A 20,053-nucleotide genomic window follows, 5' to 3' on the forward strand; every position below is an offset into this window, starting at 1 on the left:
TTTCTTTTTTTTTTTTTTTTTTTCTCCTACACGCAAAGGAAAAGATCCCACTGGTATGGAGTCCCCAGCCTCTCTTTCCTGTGACATCTTTTCCAAGCCCACTAGTGTCTCTTAATAGGCATTACGGGGTTCCCTTCCTGTCTCAAGGGAGTTTGGCTCCGCCTCACTCCCTCCCAATTATACATATGCAGGCTAGATAATTGACCCACCCCCTTGACTGACACATTGTCTAAATGGAACTGACTGCCTTCTAGTAAACCACTAACAGGTGGGAGAGGAAGTACTAATTAATCAACCTGAATATCTTAAGTCATTATTGACTCAAATCCTTTCATACCTTCTTTAACTCTCCCAACTGTTAAAACACTCCACCCTCTAACCCCTGCACACTGCACACTCTCCTTGGTTGGAGAATACAGAAAAGGGTTTAAAAATTATGTAGAATCTGCAAATAAAAAAAAAAAAAGAAAAAGCATATGTGCACACATGCATATTTAAATTACTTTTTTTTTCTCAGGATCCTAGATTTACCAATCAGATCCTAAAATTTAAGCAAGTGTAAAGTCTAGAAAATACAATTGTGAAAATAAGGAAAAACTTATCCCCTTGGCCCCCTTGGCATCTGTTCATGCCAATGTCTTCACCAGAAGTACAAGAGTAGCTCATGAAAGTATAAAATCAGAAAATATGCAGAACCTTGGACAAGAAGTTCTAAAGGTACCTAAAGTTACCAGGCCCTAGAGATACACTTCCAGAATGTTTAAGAAAAAAAAAAAGGGAAAAAAAAATCCAAAACCCAAAAAAAAAACATTCCAGAGTGTTAAAAACAATAAAGAAAAATCTCTGTGAGGACAACGTATAGCCTCTATTCCAGGCTAGAAGGTATGATCTATGATCATTAGCTATAAAGTCATCAGATGCCATGGATAAGAGGCCTTTCTTGCTCTTAGATTTAAGGTGGCAAAATAGGATTTGTATATCAAAGTTAGGAGGGTTTTCAGGTTGGTTATCCAATATCATGACTTTATCATTCCAGGTAGTTTTCAGGAACAATGTGCAGGAAATGAGACACCTTAATACATAATTGCCACTTTACTTTCCTTCTTACTTGGACTCAGGTACCTGAATCCATTCTAAGCGACTGCAGTCCTACTCCCCTTTCCCTTAAGTGGCCTCTTCTTAATTACAAAGAAAATTCCCCAAGCAGATCATATATGCAAGAATACAGATGAGATAAGAGACCAGTCAATCAGGTCAATTGTGTGCATTTTAGTAGAATTAGGATGGCAGTCATCATCTTAAAAAACAATAAAGATTTGGAGAAACTTAAGGCCAGCATTTCAAGGCCACTTGCACACTTTATTTCTTTCAAGATCTTTATATTGAGATATATCTATATATTTAACAGTAACATTTACTCCTATGTCTTTAAAAAATCTGCCATCATGAATTGATTGGGCATTGTTACATAGATAAGCGTTAGGGTCAATTATAAACTATAAACCCTTTATGATTCGAAATTCTTGAGTCGTTACTTAAAATTATATACAAGGATGGCTCATTGATGTTCATGACAATTAAATCTGTAGGGTAACGTACCCATTAAACACACATTCAACCATTTGGGGTGGAAATTTTACAAAATGTGTTCCATAGTAACCTGAATTCTTAAACAAAGGATACATGAAGACTCCAAGATCATTATAAATACTAATCAGGCTGTCTAAGCTAGTGTCATCTGAAGTCAGTGAAGTATGTGTAACTTTACTTATGGATCCAGATAAAGATTCTCTCTTAGATACATATATTAAATACTTATTTACTTCTGATATCAGAACACATATGTAGTGTTAATGACTTCATTTGGATTCTAATTGGCTGCTTTAAGTTAGGAGTGGGAAAATAAATAAGTACATTTGGTAAAATCATGGATAAATGAGAAGCAGCAGGTTCTGAGTAAGGACCCAGAAGTGAGTTATGTGAGGTTTCCAAAGTACATTTGGTAGCACCCTTTTTTAGTTCCTTGGTACTCTTTTTTCTTGTTTCTAAGTTTCATTTTTATTCCAAATAGTAAAGGTTATGCAGTGAATTATGCTTAAAATGTATAAATTTATCAAAATGCAAGTAAGTATTTATAGTAAAGCAAGAAGAAACTTAGATACCAAATTACTAGGATGTGAGCAGCATAATCTTCCTTTTTCTCTTTCCAAGTGGCAGCTTAGGATATTGAGACCCTATTTCATCATTAATGAAAAGGGATTTGAGAAATAGTGGGATCAAAACCAAAACTGATCCTGAAATCCCAGGCTAACAGAGCACTCTGGGATTACATTTCCTACTTCTGACTAGACAGCTATACCCATGAGGTAACAGCTGTACGTGATGTAACACTGTGACTTGGTAATGAATGTAGCCTCAACATCAAGAGAAGTTTCTAGGCTTCCATGTTTATCTTATACATGGGTAGATAATTTTACATAAACAATTTAAGAGAGCCATCGATATGCAAATAATTTATACTGAATTGTCTACGTATGAGAGATCTTCATGGTGAAACATCTACACAAAAATTTTAACTCTAATTTGACTTTATATCAGAATGTCTCTAGAAAAATCTTACTCACTGACATATCACTCTACACTCAGGATTAGAACAATAAAGATTTAAAAATAATACACCTATTTTAGGCCAAATATAATATGTTTAAATTGCTGTTTGCCATTTATCCATGCCCTTCTCATTCGGGTGACTAATCAATTTTGGAACATTCTGACTGTATGTAGATTCAGTCTAATGATATATAAATATGAATCCAATAAGTTGATTCTGCTTATAAAAACCAAGATAAATAACACGTTTGCTCGATTTTGTGTTTATTTTCATTCTACATTGTACAACTGGCTTTACATTTTCAAAGCACTTGCTGCCTTAATCTGAAGATCTAATGCAATCCAGCCCAAGACAGTAATAATAGAAGACTAACGTTTTCCACTTAAAATAATATTTTCTTTGGTCTTTGAAAGTCCTCGAGGGGTAAACTATTTTAATTTAATAGCTGCAATTGATCTTCAAATATGCAGCAATATTAAAAGCAAAGGGAGCCCTTTTTCTTTAATCAACCAAGTTAGAACTAAAATAAATGAAGATGTTCACAGCTTGCGTTCAGGAAGCAAGAGAAAAGAAGAGTAAATAACTTTTGACAACCTTCTTTGAACAAATGATGATATGGTGAGAGTCTTGCCCTTGAAAAACTGCAGCTCTTATAGTTTTATTACACATTGGCCCACTTGATTTATTTATTCATTCATATTTAAGATAATAATCATCAGTAAATGGCCTTATTATATTATTGGTTATAATGTTTCCTATTTCCTCAGAGAGAAAAAACCCACTAATCTTAAGAAATATAAAACTGATAAAAAAAGCCACTCATAATATTTTGGCATTTTCAAAATACACAGTTTTTATGTCCAGTCCTCCCAAGCATCCCATGCCAAGGATGCTTATTCCAATCCTGGGAGTTTAAGTGGCATGAGGGTTAATATATGAATATAATCCAGTTAGTTATCTCTGAATTCTATTTTACGTTGTATTTATATCACACAATGCCTTGAACATGTGTCTAAGACTTTAAATTAGAGAGAAGCCCGTGTTTCATTTAATTGTTCGAGAAATAAGCATGGAATAGAACGGGGTACTCAAGGGTTAGCAGATGCTCTCTGAGAGCATATCAAACCATTCTGTCTCTTACTTGCTTTATGATTTTGACATACTAACCTCTAAGTTTGTGTTCTTCCAACCAAGTAGGTAAAATAGCACACCTACCTCCTATTTCTGTTGCTTGGATTTTATAATATGATGCATTTTAAGAACTTAGTGCCAAGCACATGATAAGCACAAAAAGAAAGCATGTTTTTATTTAGCACTGAAAGCTTATTTACTAGATTTGAAAGCAATTCTCTGAAGCTGTGTTGTCCAATACGGTAGTCACTAGCTCCATATGGTTACTGAGTACTTGAAATGAGGCTAGTCTGAACTGAGATGATACGCTGTTGTTGTAAAATACATGCCAGATTTTGAAGACTTAATTTTTTATGAAAAGAATGACAAATATCTCATTAATATTGGGTCGGCCAAAAAGTTCGTTCTGGCTTTTCCGTAACGTCCTATGAAAACCCCAAACAACCTTTTTGGTCAGTCTGATAATTTTATATTGGTTAAATACTGAATCATAATATTTTGGATATATGAGGTTAAATCAAATACATAAGTAAAATTAATTTTATCTGCTTCTTTTTTATTGTATTATTATGCCTACTAGAAAATGTAAAGTTACATGTGTGGCTTGTATTATATTTCTATTGGATGGTGCTGCTCTAAAGTATTTTCCATAAGAATTACCCAGGGTGCTTTTTAAAAATGTAGGAACCTGGCCCACGCCTGAGGTGAACAAAAGCAGAACTGCACTTCCTAAAAGCTCCTCCAGTGAATCCTTTGCAGGCAAAAATCTGAAAACCATTTCCCTAGGTCTACATATGTTAGATGCTGCCGAGAATCCAGCCTCTTTCTGACCTTCAATCTAAAAGCCCTAAAAGATTTGACTATTCCTACTTAGTGTCTGATGAGAATATAGTTAGATACAAGCAAGAGGCGCCTATTAGACAGCAGTTCCTTTAGGAAGCACCCAACCAAATGGTCAACCTCAGGATTAAGGGGAATTTGCAGACACCTGATTTTAGAAGTAGAGTTGAAGCATGTGGGTCTTTCTTAATGTAGGGTGCAGACAGAATTACAAAGAGGATGACAAGGAAGAAGGCACTCTGTGAGACCCGATGTGATTCATTTCTGGATATGTCTCCCTAAGACACACACACAGTTGAGATCCAGAGGAGGGGAGAAGAGTCAAAATGAAAGGATGCCTTACTAAGTTGTGGTTCTCACGTGGGCTTGGTGGTGGGCTCATCAGTGCCATTTGTCCTTTGAGGAATATCATGGTAGAGTGAAGTATTTAATACATTCAATCTAATTAAGAATAAAGAACAGTTTACATATAGAAAAATTAATACATTAAACTTGTTAAATATAAAATCATATAACAAGCTTATTTGTACTCAAAAAAGTGGCTCATTTTTTTACATTAATATTAGAATAAAAGCTTGCTGGTTGTTTATTCAATTTGCACATTTTATTCTGTCATGTGCCAGAATCAGCAAAGAACTGATAATAGGCAGCAGAAGTAGAAGCCAAATGTATAGAAGAAAATCTAAATTGAGAAAAAAATGAATGCATTAATTATTTTTTCCGATAATTAAAAAAAGACCACTAATAATTTACTTTAGAAATAGAACACTTCATTCTAATTTCAAATATTATCACAGAACCACCAGCCATCAGCCAGAAGAGACAATCACTCATCAGGAGAAGAAACCAGCGGATTTTCTGTGATAATAGTCTAGTGGTAGCCAACACTTCTCAGAGCCCTGGAAAGTGAGAGAAGACTTAGGACGAGAAAACAAGAGTTCTGGGGGAAGAGAAGAGTCACAACTCCAAGGAGACTGTGAGAAGGAGGGAGGAGGAGAGCTGGCAGGAAGCCAACAATGATGAGTGTTTGGAGCAGCTGAAGATCTTCTTCTCCCATTTCTCTCTTCTTCTCTTTTAACGTCTTCAGTAAGAGTTATGAACCAGACATTGTGGGAGGAATTTTGGCAAGGGAAGACCCACAAATATGTAGAAACGCTGGGAAATAGTGTCCTTGAGAAGGAAACAATGGAACCTGAAGCTTAACTATCGTACTTCTTGGGTTGTTTTTAACTTGATTTTTCTTTTCAGTAATAAAAATTGTATGCATGTGTTTATATATACCGTGTCTATTTCCAATGTACAGAGGTGATGCCAATATTTTAAAGGAAGAGTTTAATGAAAAGATAGGCCTAAGGTTCATTATTGGGGGGTGGGGCTGGAGAGTACAAATAAACCCAAAGAAATAGAGAGAGAAATACAGCTCTAGCCTTCTGAGCCACATTTGTTTGTGACCAAAATATAATATGTAGGATAGATCTGTACTTAGAATGAAGATTTGTGTATGACCAACACAATGATGACACTTCCTGATGTAAGCATTTGTTATTAATTTATTTTAAAAACATTTCAATTAAATTAGATCACGGTATTGCAGAAAAAGCCTTTGACATCTATTATATAGGTAGGTACTTATATATATACACACTATATTTTATATTTTAATGTATTTATTTGTATTTCAAAAAAATTATAGGTAAGATAAAGAAACATTTCTACACTTCATTCTTTTTTTCTTTTCATATAAAGATAAACCTCTGTCATCCAATCATTTAACATTCAACATTCAGTCTCCATTTTTTGACTCTTCCTAGAAAATAGGAACTTTATCTTTCTCTATACAACACAGATTAGCATAAACTTGGCTGTTCGATGGGTTTTTTTGGGTTTTTTTGGTCTTTCAAAGAACATTTACTTTCAGAATTTCCTAAGCACTGATCTAACCAATTCCAGGAAACTCAATATCCTCTGCCTTACCATTAAAAAAAAAATGACCTCAAACTAACTATAAAAGCAACAAGGAATCAGGATAGAAAATAAACAGAATGATTGCTGTACTTATCCAAGAAGAACTCTGACATCCTTTACATCTCTTGTCTCAGCATTTTTTTCATAGCACTTGCCACCATCTAATCTTAATACTTTACATACTTATATCATTAATTATTTACATCCCTCCAGTAGATGTGATAGCAGTGATTTTTATCAGTGCTGTTCTTTGCCATATCCCAGTGCCTTGAGCACTGCCTGGCACAGAACATGTTAAATATGTGTTAAATAAAAGTTTGTTGCTTACATTCATTAATTTGACCACTGAAACTGTTCTATAAGCTTTTATTGAGAGCCTACTCGGTATGGGACACTGGGTATTCAATAATAAATTAGATATAATCCTTTTTGCTGAGCAGGTCACATTATTGTGGGAATAGGCATATAAAAATTAATTACAATGCAAAGTGACTAGTGTATGTTGAATAAAGACCAAAAGCAGGAGAATAACTCATTTAGCATGGGAGGTAGGGAAAGCACTGCATAGGAAGTGACACTTGAGCTGAGTCACTAGGTCATGAAATATACGTGTGTTTCTGAGGAATGGAGAAGGATCAAAGGACATTTCAGAGGAAAAGGAATGTACAAAGGGATGGAGCTAATAAAGGGAACGTTCCACAGGGCAAATAGCAAATAGTTCAGTGTGGCTGGAGCAGAGTGAACTTGAGAAATAAATCAAGAAGCGTAGATGGATTAATTCATTTGCTAAGAATCTTTCTGTTCTGCTCGTCAGGCTTCACTTTATCTCATGGGATGCAACTGAAGGTTTTACTTGTTGAGAAAATAACTTAGGAGAACAAAGATGTTTTGAGGGTTCAGGACTAGAAGCCTCTCTTTTTATTGTGAGCAGCAGGGAGGAAGGAGCACGGGGAGGTGAAAGGAGCTTTCAGAAACCAAGAAGAAACTTGTTTATAATAGCTTTTCACATGTAAACTTCTCTAAACAATTGTAAGAGAACCAAAACAGTGCATCACCTCTGAACACCACCAATAGATGAAGAAAGCAGTAGCTTATTATAAAATTTTAGAAAATACATTTTTATATGCAGTTTACTTATTCAAAAATAGAGATGCACGTACAATTTTAAACACTTAAGTTGTTTACCTTTCTAAGATCATGCACATTTGAGATTCTGCCCCCACTAATATTACAGAAAAGCACAAACACTGTGAGAAGCTAGGTGCAGCTGGTGACTAATCAGCCTCTTAGAGAAAAGCATATGTGACGTCACAGAGCTCTGGTCTCCAGTCCAGCTCTACCCCTTACTAACTATACAATCTTGGGCAAGTTATTAAAGCTTGAGCCTCAGTTTCTTTAGCTGAGAAAGCCAACATAAAAACGATATCCATCAGCACCAAAAGAATGAAATGACCTAATCAGCCTAAACACACCTGGTGCAGTGTCTGATATACAGTAGATCCTCTGTCGATGTGGATTTCCTTAAGCCTCATTATAAATAAAATTGTTGAAGCCATCTGAACACCACCAAATAATTATAGACACTCATCAGAAACCCTGACCACCCATCCACTTGTTAAACTATGCAATTAGATAATGTCAACAAAATACATATGGGTTTCTCAAGAGTTGACTTAAAATATTTAAATATCAAATCAAATTGGAGATAAAATACTGAAATCTCTTAAAAGGGTATCTGCATGTCATATGAAAAATGATGAATCTCTTTAAATGTCTCACATACTTCCCTGAATAGTATTATCTTGTGACCTTCGTTCTTTTTTTACAGCAATAAAAGTAACTTGAGCCTGACAAGATTTATAGTTTCCAACCAATATCTCCTGCATTGGGTGTGAATTTCATTCCCACTAACACCTTACAATTTAGGACCTTTAATTCATAACTTTTGCAAGCATAAAACACCTTAGACCCTAAACAATCTAAAATAAATCAATATATCATGTTTTCTACACAAGAAAGGGAAAATAATAAAGTGATACACTCTTGCTCACATCACTGGGGCTGCTTCAATATGACAACATCCTTCCCTTTCACTTGATTAATGACTTGGGAATGCTTTGCTGCTTCCCTGATACAGAGCTAAACTTATTTCAGGACATGTTCTAATGAGTCACCTTAGAGGCTAATAGTAACCCCTTCTACCACTGCCTCCTTCCTCCAGAAAACCCTAGGGAGTGTTTGCAGCATAGCTTGATGGCTTTAAGTCAATAAGACAGGGCTAACTGCTTGAGAAGGCTTAATTTTAAGTTAATAACGACTGTCCAACCTGACTCCGATGTGACAAGCCTGTGTATTAGAGATTCAATGTATCTTATGAAAATGTATTTCAGAAGCATACTGTGCCATTATGTTTGGTGGTTTCTATTATCAGTAACACTTCTGGATAAAATCAAGGTTTTTATCAATAAATTTCATAGTAGTCAAATATAATTCAAACCTTATTTTAAATTACAGATATAATAATTTATTTTCCAGTGCAATTCCTTATTTTATGTGTGCAATGAAATCAGTAGTACTGGTAACTACTCCTTTGGGAGGAATACTTAGAAGGGGCTACTTTGCAGTTTTTAAAAATTCATCACATATGCAATAATTTTTACTTCTTCATTCTAAATTAGAATGTAAGCAACACGAGAACAAGAACAGAGCCCAAAACAATGTAGGTGTTTAATAAATATTTGTTGAATGCTAAAAGAATCAATCTGTCCTCTAACAGAGCCTAAAAAAGGTACCTGCTGTGGAAGCCCAGCTTGAACACACTCTGAACCCTGTGCCAAAAATCCATAGATCATACGGCACATGGAATGCCACCTCACATGGTGAGTCCTTGGTAGTCTCCCCTGGGCTAAGTGCCTCCCTGAAGAAATGTCTCAAGTTTGCCTACAGTACACCTTCATACATCAACTTAGCAAAATTTGTAATTTATGTGAAAATACACTTCTTATAAGATTCCTGCTAACGTAACCACATTACCACTCAGAAAAATATGCTGTTCACAGATTACAGCAACTGCATATAAACTGAGCGACTTTCATTCTGTTCCTCATCAATAAAAGATAGAGTTGTAAAGGTTATCTCTCTCTTTACAGTTAAAGATATGTGAAGGGAAATGAGATATGTACCAGAAACAAAAAGAATCTGTATGGAAGAATTAAGAGAAATGCTTTGGCCTTGTCTTTTGCAGTGCCCATGATTGTTTATAATGACTTAAAGAGTCTCCCAGGAATGATGCTGACATTTATGGTATTTTATCTTTCATACCAGCCAGTTGAGAACTCTTCCACTTTCATTAATATAATTTAATCAAAGATTCCTGGAATCTAAACACTTCCTATTCTTTTCAGAACTTCCCAAAATCCATGACACCAAGTTCAAATGCTCCCATTTTGAAGCCTAATATTTTTAATTGGGTTATAGTAATATATCATTTACTTACCCCATTGGAAACTGAATGACCATTTATTTAAATAGCAAACGTGTATGTGGGGCCAAACACCTTTATTCACAAAGTTTGTCCTGTTTATTTCCAGGCGTTTTTACCCCAAAACAAGAAATCTAAAGGGAAGAGGAAGACAAGAGACTGGGTGTATAAGGATCTGGGTCAAAGTTCCATCACCAGCTTCGGCAGCCGCCAGTAATCACCAAGATTCACTGACAGATGAGGACTTGGGAAGGTTTGCAAAAAAGTATCAGTAGCAAAGAAGAATCCACATCTTCTAATACTTACTTGCATTTTTAACATTCCTCACATTCAGATCAAAAGATAGCTTTGGACATTCATTATTTTGAGAAGTGGAGATATTGAGGCTAATTACTCAATTATAATGCAATTTTCCTTCAAGCTTCAGGTTCAAAACTAAAGAGAAGAGACAGCAGGTAGTTGCTGCTACACCCTCACTCCTGGCATTATTCCCTTCGTTTGGAAACGTGTTGGGGAGACAAAATGATTAATAAATTTTACAGAGGCCAAGAAAAATATATGTGTATTCATATTTAAACAGAATCAAGTTTAGATGCATCCACATAATATAAAACTTGAGTCCCAATTATATAGCTGACAAACTTAAAAAATCTGTCCCCCAACCATGATCATTTCACAACTTTCTAAAAGATAATTATATAAGAAATATTTCCCAGTGTGCATGTGAGGATTTAAAGAACATTTTTATAGTTGAGAAACAGAAGAGGGACTCTTATTCTTGAAATGTTTCTGAGATCTTTGATCCTCTAACACTTTAATCAGGATAACCCAGCAAAGGACATTTATTAAGTGCTATCACTTTTGAACATCCAAATGCCTCTGTAAAATCTTCATTAAATTAAGCTCACTCAGAAAAAATTGAATTGTTACAGCATCAAGTTTATGGTATTATTTTAAAAGATTTTAATTTAAAGACAATATTCTGAATGGCTCATACCATACAAGGGTATAGAAGTTAGAAAATTTTCAAAAAGGTAAGTCAGTTTGCACTAGCATTACTCATACAGCCAATGATTCTCGACTACTTTGTAGATACAGTTCCAATATTTTAGCATGGCACAAAAGATCCTTAGAAATAGGAACTCCACTTTATTTCATCACCCACTGTTTCCACTCTGTCACAAAGGACACCTCTAAGTCTCGTACTATTTCTACTTCCCTGTCCAGAAAACACCTACTTGACCTTGGAGGCTCTGTCAAGGTCACTTTCTACATGCCAGGAAAAATGAGTATCTCTTTTCTCTCTACCATACTACTTCAGACATACATGCTCCAAGTGCTGCAGTAGTTTGTTTATATAAATATCTCTCCTACTACATCCAAAGAAGCTTCCAGAGTGGGCACCATTTTATATCCACTTTTTGCATCTTCTGTACTTGGACAAATACCTGGCACTCAGCACACTTTCAGTTACTTGGTAAATTATTGAATGAACACAAATGGAGAAAGGCATATAGTTGAACAAGGTACAAGCAGATGCTTACTCTATTTTAATATGGTGAACAACACAAACTATCTGGGGAAGAATTAATTCACAGATGTATTTCTGAATTTTCCTTCTCTTCAAATTTGTACCCATGGTTGATTTTACTCTCTGCATGTATATGAACCTATCCACAGACATTATTTCCTCATGGACTCACAGAGTTGAATATTAATTAGAGACAGTGATTCATGGTTGGGGTTAAATATTTTCAATTTCTCACACACACCTGTTCTGTCCGCTCTCATCCTTACCCATATGATCATGTTTTACACCCAGGAGGTTGACCAATATAGATTACATGCCCAGGATCCCTTTCTCTCTGGCTTACAGCCAGGTTTGGCCAGTGGAAATTCTTGGCCCAGACTAAAAAGAGAGAGAAGAAAGAGGTCAGAGTTTTTATTCCCTGACTCCAAGGCCACTTTGGGCAGCCCTCTCCAAATGTTTCTCCTTTTCTATTCCATTAACTTCTCTCTCCCCTTGTCGCCTTCAGCCTAGAGATGGGACAGAGTGGTCATTACTCACTATAGGGCAGGGTCTCTCTACCTTGGCACCATTGACATTTTGGGCATCACATTTCTATGTTGTGAGTAGCTTCCCTGTGTTCTGTACAATCTTTAGCAACACCCCTGGCATCTACCCAATAGATATAAATAACCTTTGTAGAGCAATCTACAATTTATACATTACTTTCACCTATTTAATCTCGCCTGAGCTGCATAATTCTATAAATAGATATTATTAGAATACTTATTTTTACAGATGAGAAAATGAAACCCATAGATATAGAAACTAAAAAACATGAACCTAAAAATCCTACAGAGTAATAATTTGTACAAAAATTTTTATATCCAAATCATAATCTCATTTCATACTGGCCTTGTAAACATTTATTGAACTTAATTTCCTTATATTATCATTTGCCTGAATTCCAGTGTTTCAACATCAGAGATATTGAGTTTCCTATGAAATGCAAAAGTCATGATGTAATACTCTGGGCATTATATTAAATGTGAGTGATATACTTAGTCACCTATTATCTCTTTTTCTATCCCTTAGGAGAATAATGTTGCAGGCATGTTGTATTGACAATTGAAATCCTCTTCAAAGATAATTTATTCTGAACCCCTTCTACAAAAATGCCCACCAGAATTACAAAATAAAAATAGAATAACTCCAGGCATGCTTATGTATTTGGTCATTTTATGTTAAAGAAAGATGTTTAATGCATTTCAGAATTCTAGAGACTGCTTCTATCTTTCCTCTTCTCTTATAGAAAACCTGGCCCTATTGAAATTTGCTCATTCAGACAAAGAGATACAAACTGCCATCAGACTTTAAGGAACCAAGTGATGTCAGCATATATGTGCCCTGAGAGGTTCAGAACTCAAAGGATCAGCAAGTAATGTCTCCACTAGGATCTCAGGGAACACTGATTGATGAGAATTGGTGAGACCACATCTTTTCTCCAGTGTCAACATTTATTTATTTATTTTTTCTTTCCTAGGGGGACACTATCTTGGATCCACAGTCTCCATTGAAAGCACAGTTAAGACTAAACTGGATGCATTTGAGTAAACTACAACTGAATAGTCTTTCCTAATTCAAAGCATATCCTTTCCTCGGTTGATAACTAGCCCAATCATGGTTAGTATGGGCTCCTGCAATCAAACAAACCATAAGCCATGGCAGTTAGAAAGAGAGGAATTATGACTAGTGCCAGATATAATTACCTTTTACTGCCCTCAAGATAGTCCTGCCGTCGTGTTATGCCTCTAGTGGTATCACTGTGAGGTCAAGTCCTAAAGAGTAAAGACACTATCCTTTGTTGAATTTCTGTATGTCCCAGGATCTGTGTGTCCATTAACCCATTTAACCCTCATAACACCTCTACTTGTCAGACATTGTTGTCCTCAAATTACAGATGAGGATATTGAGAGTCAAAGACGAATCAGATTTACTCTACCGCAAAGCTAGTCTCACCTCTTTACTGCTTCTGGCTGAGCAAGTCAGTCAGACCCTATCTAACAACAATCATAGTATTTGAACATAATTGGTACTTAATAAGTTCAATGAATAAACAGTTTGAAAAGTCGATGCAGTCATAAACTCCTAATCAAGTTGAGAGTGAAATCACTCAATCATATTATATCTCAAAACAGTTAATGGCTTTATATATAGAAGTTTATCTTACAGAAAAAAAAATTACTTCAGCTTTTTTTATCCTTAAGCTTTTTCAAATACAAATAAATTCTTTTGAGGGAAAAGTAAGATATAGTAGAGGTAAGAATGAAATACCTATTTGGTGATAAGATAAAATGTTGAGATTTCACAGGAAAAGAAAACTCAGGCTGGAGACTGCCCGAATAATATTTTGTGGTTTATAACATGTCGTTATCAAATTTTTGGAATGTTTGCCCATCAGATCTATAGTGAGCAGAATGATGCCCCCCTCGCAAGATGTCTGCATCCTAATCTTGGCAAAAAGGAATTAAAATTACAGATGGAATTAGCTTCTAATCAATTGATCATAAAATAAGGAGATTTTCCTGGATCATCCAAGTGGGTCCAATGTAACCACAGTGTCCTTAAATGATTAAGAGAGAGACAGAAGAGAGCCAGAGTGATATATGAAAAAGACTTAACCAGCCATTGCTGGCTTTGAAGATGGAAGGGAGTCAAGAGCCAAAGAATGTAGGTAGCCTCTGGAAACTGGAGAAGGCAAGAAAATAGATTCTCTCCTTGACCCTCTAAAAAGAAAAACATCCCTGCCAATACATTGATTATAGCCTGGTGAGACCCATTTTGGAATTCTGACCATCAGACGTGTAAGAAATAAACGACCGCTGTTTAAATCACTATGTTCATGATAATTTGTTACAAGGGCAATAGGAAACTAATTCAAGGCTAAAGTAAGGCCTGGAAGACACCTGGGAAATGATGGTTAGATGCATTAGGCAACATCACGTAGGACCTGAATTAAGTCTCCTGGCTGGGGGTTCCCTGGTGGCGCAGTTGTTAAGAATCTGCCTGCCAATGCAGGGGACATGGGTTCGAGCCCTGGTCTGGGAAGATCCCACATGACGCGGAGCAACCAAGCCCGTGCACCACAACTACTGAGCCTGCGCTCTAGAGCCCTCTAGCCACAACTACTGAGCCCGTGTGCCACAACTACTGAAGCCCGTGCGCCTAGAGTCTGTGCTCCGCAGCAAGAGAAGCCACCGCAGTGAGAAGCCCATGCACAGAAAGGAAGAGTAGCCCCTGTTGCCGCAACTAGAGAAAGACTGCGCGCAGCAAGAAGACTCAAAGCAGCCAAAAATAAATAAATAAAATAAATCAATTTAAAAAAATAGAAATAATTTAAAAAAATAAAGTCTCTTGGTTGTATAGTACCACAATGCCTCCATTTTCTTAGACGTAGTTCAACATTAACTGTATAAAGTGTATTAAAACATTTTATCGTTACACAAATGGTTTTAGCCAACACCTTTTAAAAAATGATGATATAAATTGCCATGATGGAGAATAATTCCAAAATGCATTAAAACACTTTAAGTATTAAGACATCATATATCTTGTTCAAATGATTAATTATACTGCTCTATTCTGATTCATGAAAGAATTCACCATGATACCAATGGTATAAAAGACCCAGTGATAAAAAGAACCTTTATTACTAAATCCTCAAAAGCCCACTGAAACAAACATGTATTTACGGTTTACTAGACTCTACCCAATTAAAAAACTGAAAAAGAAAAAAAAAGGAATGAAGGAAGGAAAAGAAAAACAAATTCTCTTCCATTAGCCAGACTTAATTGAAATAACCATTGCTAGCTGGAATGTTTTTACTCAATTTCCAATTCCTAAAAATAGTTGCTAGTAATATTAACATAGTAACCCACTAAGTCACCAGTGTAAATATACTCTCAATAGAATATCCCAACCTATGTATTAGCTTAAACCATTGCCCTGAGGGAATTATACAGAGATTCTGCAAGATTTTGTAGACAGTGAATGGAGTGGATTTCAGGAATAGTTACTGAAAATAAGGCCTCAGGAGACTGAAAAAGTTGGCAGCACAAAAACAAGGAAACCGAGATGCCAAAATATGAAGGGAGAGATTGCAACCAAGGCTAGTTAAACAGTGACACCCGCTCCAGAACATCTACCTCTCTGCTCTCTCTTCATGCTGTAGGTCTTACAACTGAAGCTAATTTCCAGAAAATCAATTGGGTTGTTCTTCCAACAAGTAACCCTTTTTAAGGGTCTTTTACCATGAGGCTTGACAAGGACGTTTAAAACATGCAACCTTTCTACATGCTGCTTCTTTTTAACACTTTTCAGAAATGATAGACATATAATTTTTAATTTTTAAAAAATTATCATCTAGGTTAGAGTTAACAGCCTCTGTTATCTCCTGGGGGTGAGAGGTTTCCAGACCAAAATTTAGCCTAGAATTTAAAATATAATATTATCTCTCTTGAGGAAAAATTATATATACATGTATATGTATATACACATGTATATATAAAATGAACTAAGTAATTAGACCCTGAGTATCATTGGCAGTAAATAAGGAATACCTTACTCCTTACTGCCACCTGGACACAAACTAAAGATCTATTGTGAAGTGATCCTTTTAAGAGATCAAGGGACCAAGAATGATAGGAGAAAGGTCAACCAGGATTGCTTTGTCTCCAAATGTTTTCCTCTGTATTCTGGATAATGCCTTATATAAATCCCTTCATTAGAAAGCTTCACATCAGGGCCTTTTGTTATTCCAGAATCCTCCGTGAGTAGAAATATAACTTGGAGAGGCAATATCTTAAAAGCTGTCATCAACCAGTCACTTAAGCAGGATTATCTAGAAGCCAGTTGATAACAAGTACCAGTGTCAATAGAACACATGAAAGGTGCTCGGCTAAAACAAGACAGCACCTAGAAGAAACGAAAAGCACCTAAAATAATTAGAAATCACAAGAAAAAATCATTATGATTTTTCTTAGGATCTCCGGGGCTATAACACTTTTGATAATCAATGCATAAAATAAATACAAGGTGTGAAAATACAAGATTACATGACTGTTTTTAGGAAAATGTAACTTATGGCTCAGACGAATTGTTCTGGTTTTCAAAGAAGTTGCCTCAAGCGGGTGTAAACATTCCAGTAATGTTGCCAAGATTAAAAGCACCTATATGACTCCTCTCTTGGAAATCGCTTTGCAGCATGTGTCTCTTTTCTTTCAATTTCTTCAATGATAACAATAGTTCCCATCTGAAGGTGGTTTGACATCAGAAAATTACTTAAAATCATTCAGAACCAAGTGTGAAGAATTCAGAGTAAACAGTTACAGTGAGCAAGTTCAGTTCTTGGTCAAAATGACAGAATAACAACAAAGCGATGAGGCTAACTTGAATTGCTCATGAGCTGGCTCTAATTTCAACAATCAAAGAAAAAAATCCTTTTGAAATGCATAAAAAGCAAAAACCTGTTGAAATGTAAAGGAGGATGGGGTTCCAGCTCAGCTCCCATGAGCACAGTTAATGCCTGTGGCCAAGGCTGCCAGATTGGTGCAGGGTTGATGCAGGAGAAAGAAATTACAGCCATGTTAGAACTTCCTTGTGAAGTCATTATCTAATATCAACCTTCCTAGGAATCAGTAAGTCCTTCCCAAAGTACGTATAGCTCCCATTATAGTCGTTATCATACTACATTAAAAAGATACTTTTACAAGACTGTCTCCTCCACAAAACTGTGACCTCCTGCTTTATAAGCCTGGTACAATGAGACGTCAATCACTGGGGTTAGATACATGAATGAACAGCATTCATTTGGACATGTAACTTCCGGTAATCTTATTTAAGGTCCCTCCTTATTTAGAGTCATATAGGTTGGTGGGGACACATCTTAGGCAAACTTCGAGTTCTATCTTTGCTTTTACTATTTTTTAGTTATGTGATTGAAGAATATTGGAAACTTGCTGATAAAAGAGAAAAATCCCAAATTTGTTAGTCCTTTATAGCTTTCTCAATGCAGCTGGGATCCTGAAAACTTCAAAAACATTCAGCGTTTAAAACATTCTTATCACTTGGCTGCTTGGTACTTAACTGACATCTGACTTCCTCTGAGACAGTGAGAAAACTCAGCCCGCTTGGTGGGAAAAATGTAGCTAAAGCAAGTGTAAAAGCTTACAAGATGCCACAGGGGAAAGACAAGAAAGTGCAGCACCTCAGACTATCACAAACTGACTCCGCTGCAGAGTGATGCTGCAGGATGAAGGGAAATACAGATTGCCTACAATCCGATGTCTTTCGGGAAAATTGCCAAGTGCAGAATGTCCACTTTGCTAAAGTCATTATTCGAGCAATCTTCCTCCACAACTTGAAATCTCCTGGGAGGGTTAATAATCATTTTTGTGAAAGCAGCTTTCAAAAATGCCAACATGCCCCCCAAATTTCAATGCTCCCTAAACTGATTTATCAACGTACGATTGTGTTAAAACTTGAAGAAGTTTGAGCTCGTGGGAGTGTTGTGTGTGCTTGTGTGTGTACGTGCATGCACGTGAGAAAGAAAGAGAGTAGAAGTGAGAATGAGGAGTAGAAGGAACGCAGGATGTTATGTTTTATTCTCTAGCACTTTGCTCAGGGCTGGATATTTTTTTCAGAGTTTTTCAACGATAAGTTTAGGGGGAAATGCAGGCAATCATGAAAGTACAAAAAGATACAACTTCCTCTCTATAGTCCCTTAGCACTTTTATTTTTTACTGTCTTTTGCCTTTGCTGTAAAAGTTCCTCCCCAACCTTTTTATTTTTCAATTATTCAATAAAAAGGCCCAGCAAGAAACCAGCTTAAATGATAAAAAAGAAATAAGCCAAATATTTTTTTGGACCCCTGAGCAAAACCCTTCATTTTTTTCCTTTTGTAAATGGAGACTTTCCTCTCTAGTTCTGAAGCATATTTTTTCTCCTTTCTTCAGTAACACATTTCTGCTTTTACTCAGAGTGATAACATAATGTCTTCAATTCTCCTCCACAGGTGAGTGCTAGGAATAAAATGACAATACTATTATTTTTGGTAACAAGATAGTTTTTAAACTAATTCTTCTAGGAAAATACTAAGCTTCAGCTTTGGCACCATTACTTCATTTCTGAATCTCCCTCCATCCTCCTTGAAGACAGTTTGTTTACTAACAGAGAAATTACATTCATCAATATCTAATGTTTCACTGTTTACAGTTTATTACATTTCCCATGGAGTTTTGAATAAGCTGGAAAAATGAGATAGAGAAAAACCGAGGGATCTGTTCAACATCAGAGATCAAGACCAAAATAACCCTTATAAAAGCTGCATCTGTCTCTCTGCCAGGATTGTACCCACTAATGCAGAGGCGTATTATATGGTAAGTCATGCTTTTAGATGCGAGGATCTGTCTGCATTTCAATGTCTTTTTATATGAACTAGATTGTGATGAATAATTTCTTTCTTTCTGATACTATTTTATATCAAAACAAAATTCACAGCTCAAGTGGCAGCCCTCTTCTAGTCCTTACTAATGCTAGAGATGAAAAGAGCAGCACACAGGTCAACTCTGAACACAAGATAAATTGCATAAGTGTGAATGACACAGTAATTAAGGACCAAAAGTGTGGCTGGATTTCCTCTGTTTAGGCTTCACACAAATCACTCTCATTTTCTTCACACGGCACCTCTGTAGCCTGAAACATAGAACTGAGAATTTCTGATGTAGAGAAATGTATACAGACATGTATAGATTACAGAAGTACTGTGTACAAATTGATTTTTTATTCACAAGCCATGTCTGTCCTTCCTTCACAGTGTGCATATGTTATCCCATTCACTGTAATGTGACATAGTGGGGACATCAAGCAGTTTAAGTTCCTCAAGGTCCACATCATCTGATGATCGGCAAACAATATAGATATTTGAAAGCATAAGCATACAGTAAAACTAAATTCATCGCTGAACCACTTCTCAGGATAAACAGAGCAGTTACATGGTTGTAAATGCTTATTTGCCATTAGGAGTTTCTGCCTTGTGCTCTGGCAACAACTGTTCTTGCTTTACAAAAGAACAATCAAAAAGTTCAAAATTAATAGCAGTGAATTCTCAAGAACACATAAGCAAGTAATGTACTTTTATAACTTGCTTACTGTGGAAGGTAGGTATTCATACTATTTGCTGCTGGGGACTGAAAACAATTCCCACTTGCCTAAAGTGGATTAAAAAAAAAAAAAAACCTCACAAGGTGTATCCAGGAAACATTTTTCTAGAGTGATAATAATACAGACAGACTGAATTATGGATTTTATCAGGTCCTTACAATGTGGTTGTGCCCTATACACGGCATTCTTTGTCCTTTCTTCTCTTTTCCTCTTTCTGAAAGTGTACCAGTAACTACATTGAAGTGTACAGATTCATAACTAATTATCCCTTTTCAGACACTAAATTTGAATGAGCTTT

General features: G+C 36.0%; 1 protein-coding gene across 12 annotated transcripts in view; it reads right to left on the reverse strand.

Moving 5' to 3' along the window:
• The window catches only part of PCDH7 (protocadherin 7), a 407,243-nt gene that overhangs the window by 366,760 nt on the left and 20,430 nt on the right, over positions 1-20,053 (reverse strand). The window contains exon 2 of one of the 12 annotated variants that reach the window (XM_082389242.1): positions 1-20,053. This exon is cut by the window's right edge and continues 9,744 nt beyond it. The exons of the other annotated variants lie outside the window; for them this stretch is intronic. The gene's annotated coding sequence lies outside the window, so the exon portion shown is untranslated. 12 annotated transcript variants of the gene reach the window in all.

Source organism: Balaenoptera borealis, assembly GCF_965194805.1.
Source record: "Balaenoptera borealis genome assembly, chromosome: 4".
Lineage (NCBI taxonomy): Eukaryota > Metazoa > Chordata > Mammalia > Artiodactyla > Balaenopteridae > Balaenoptera > Balaenoptera borealis.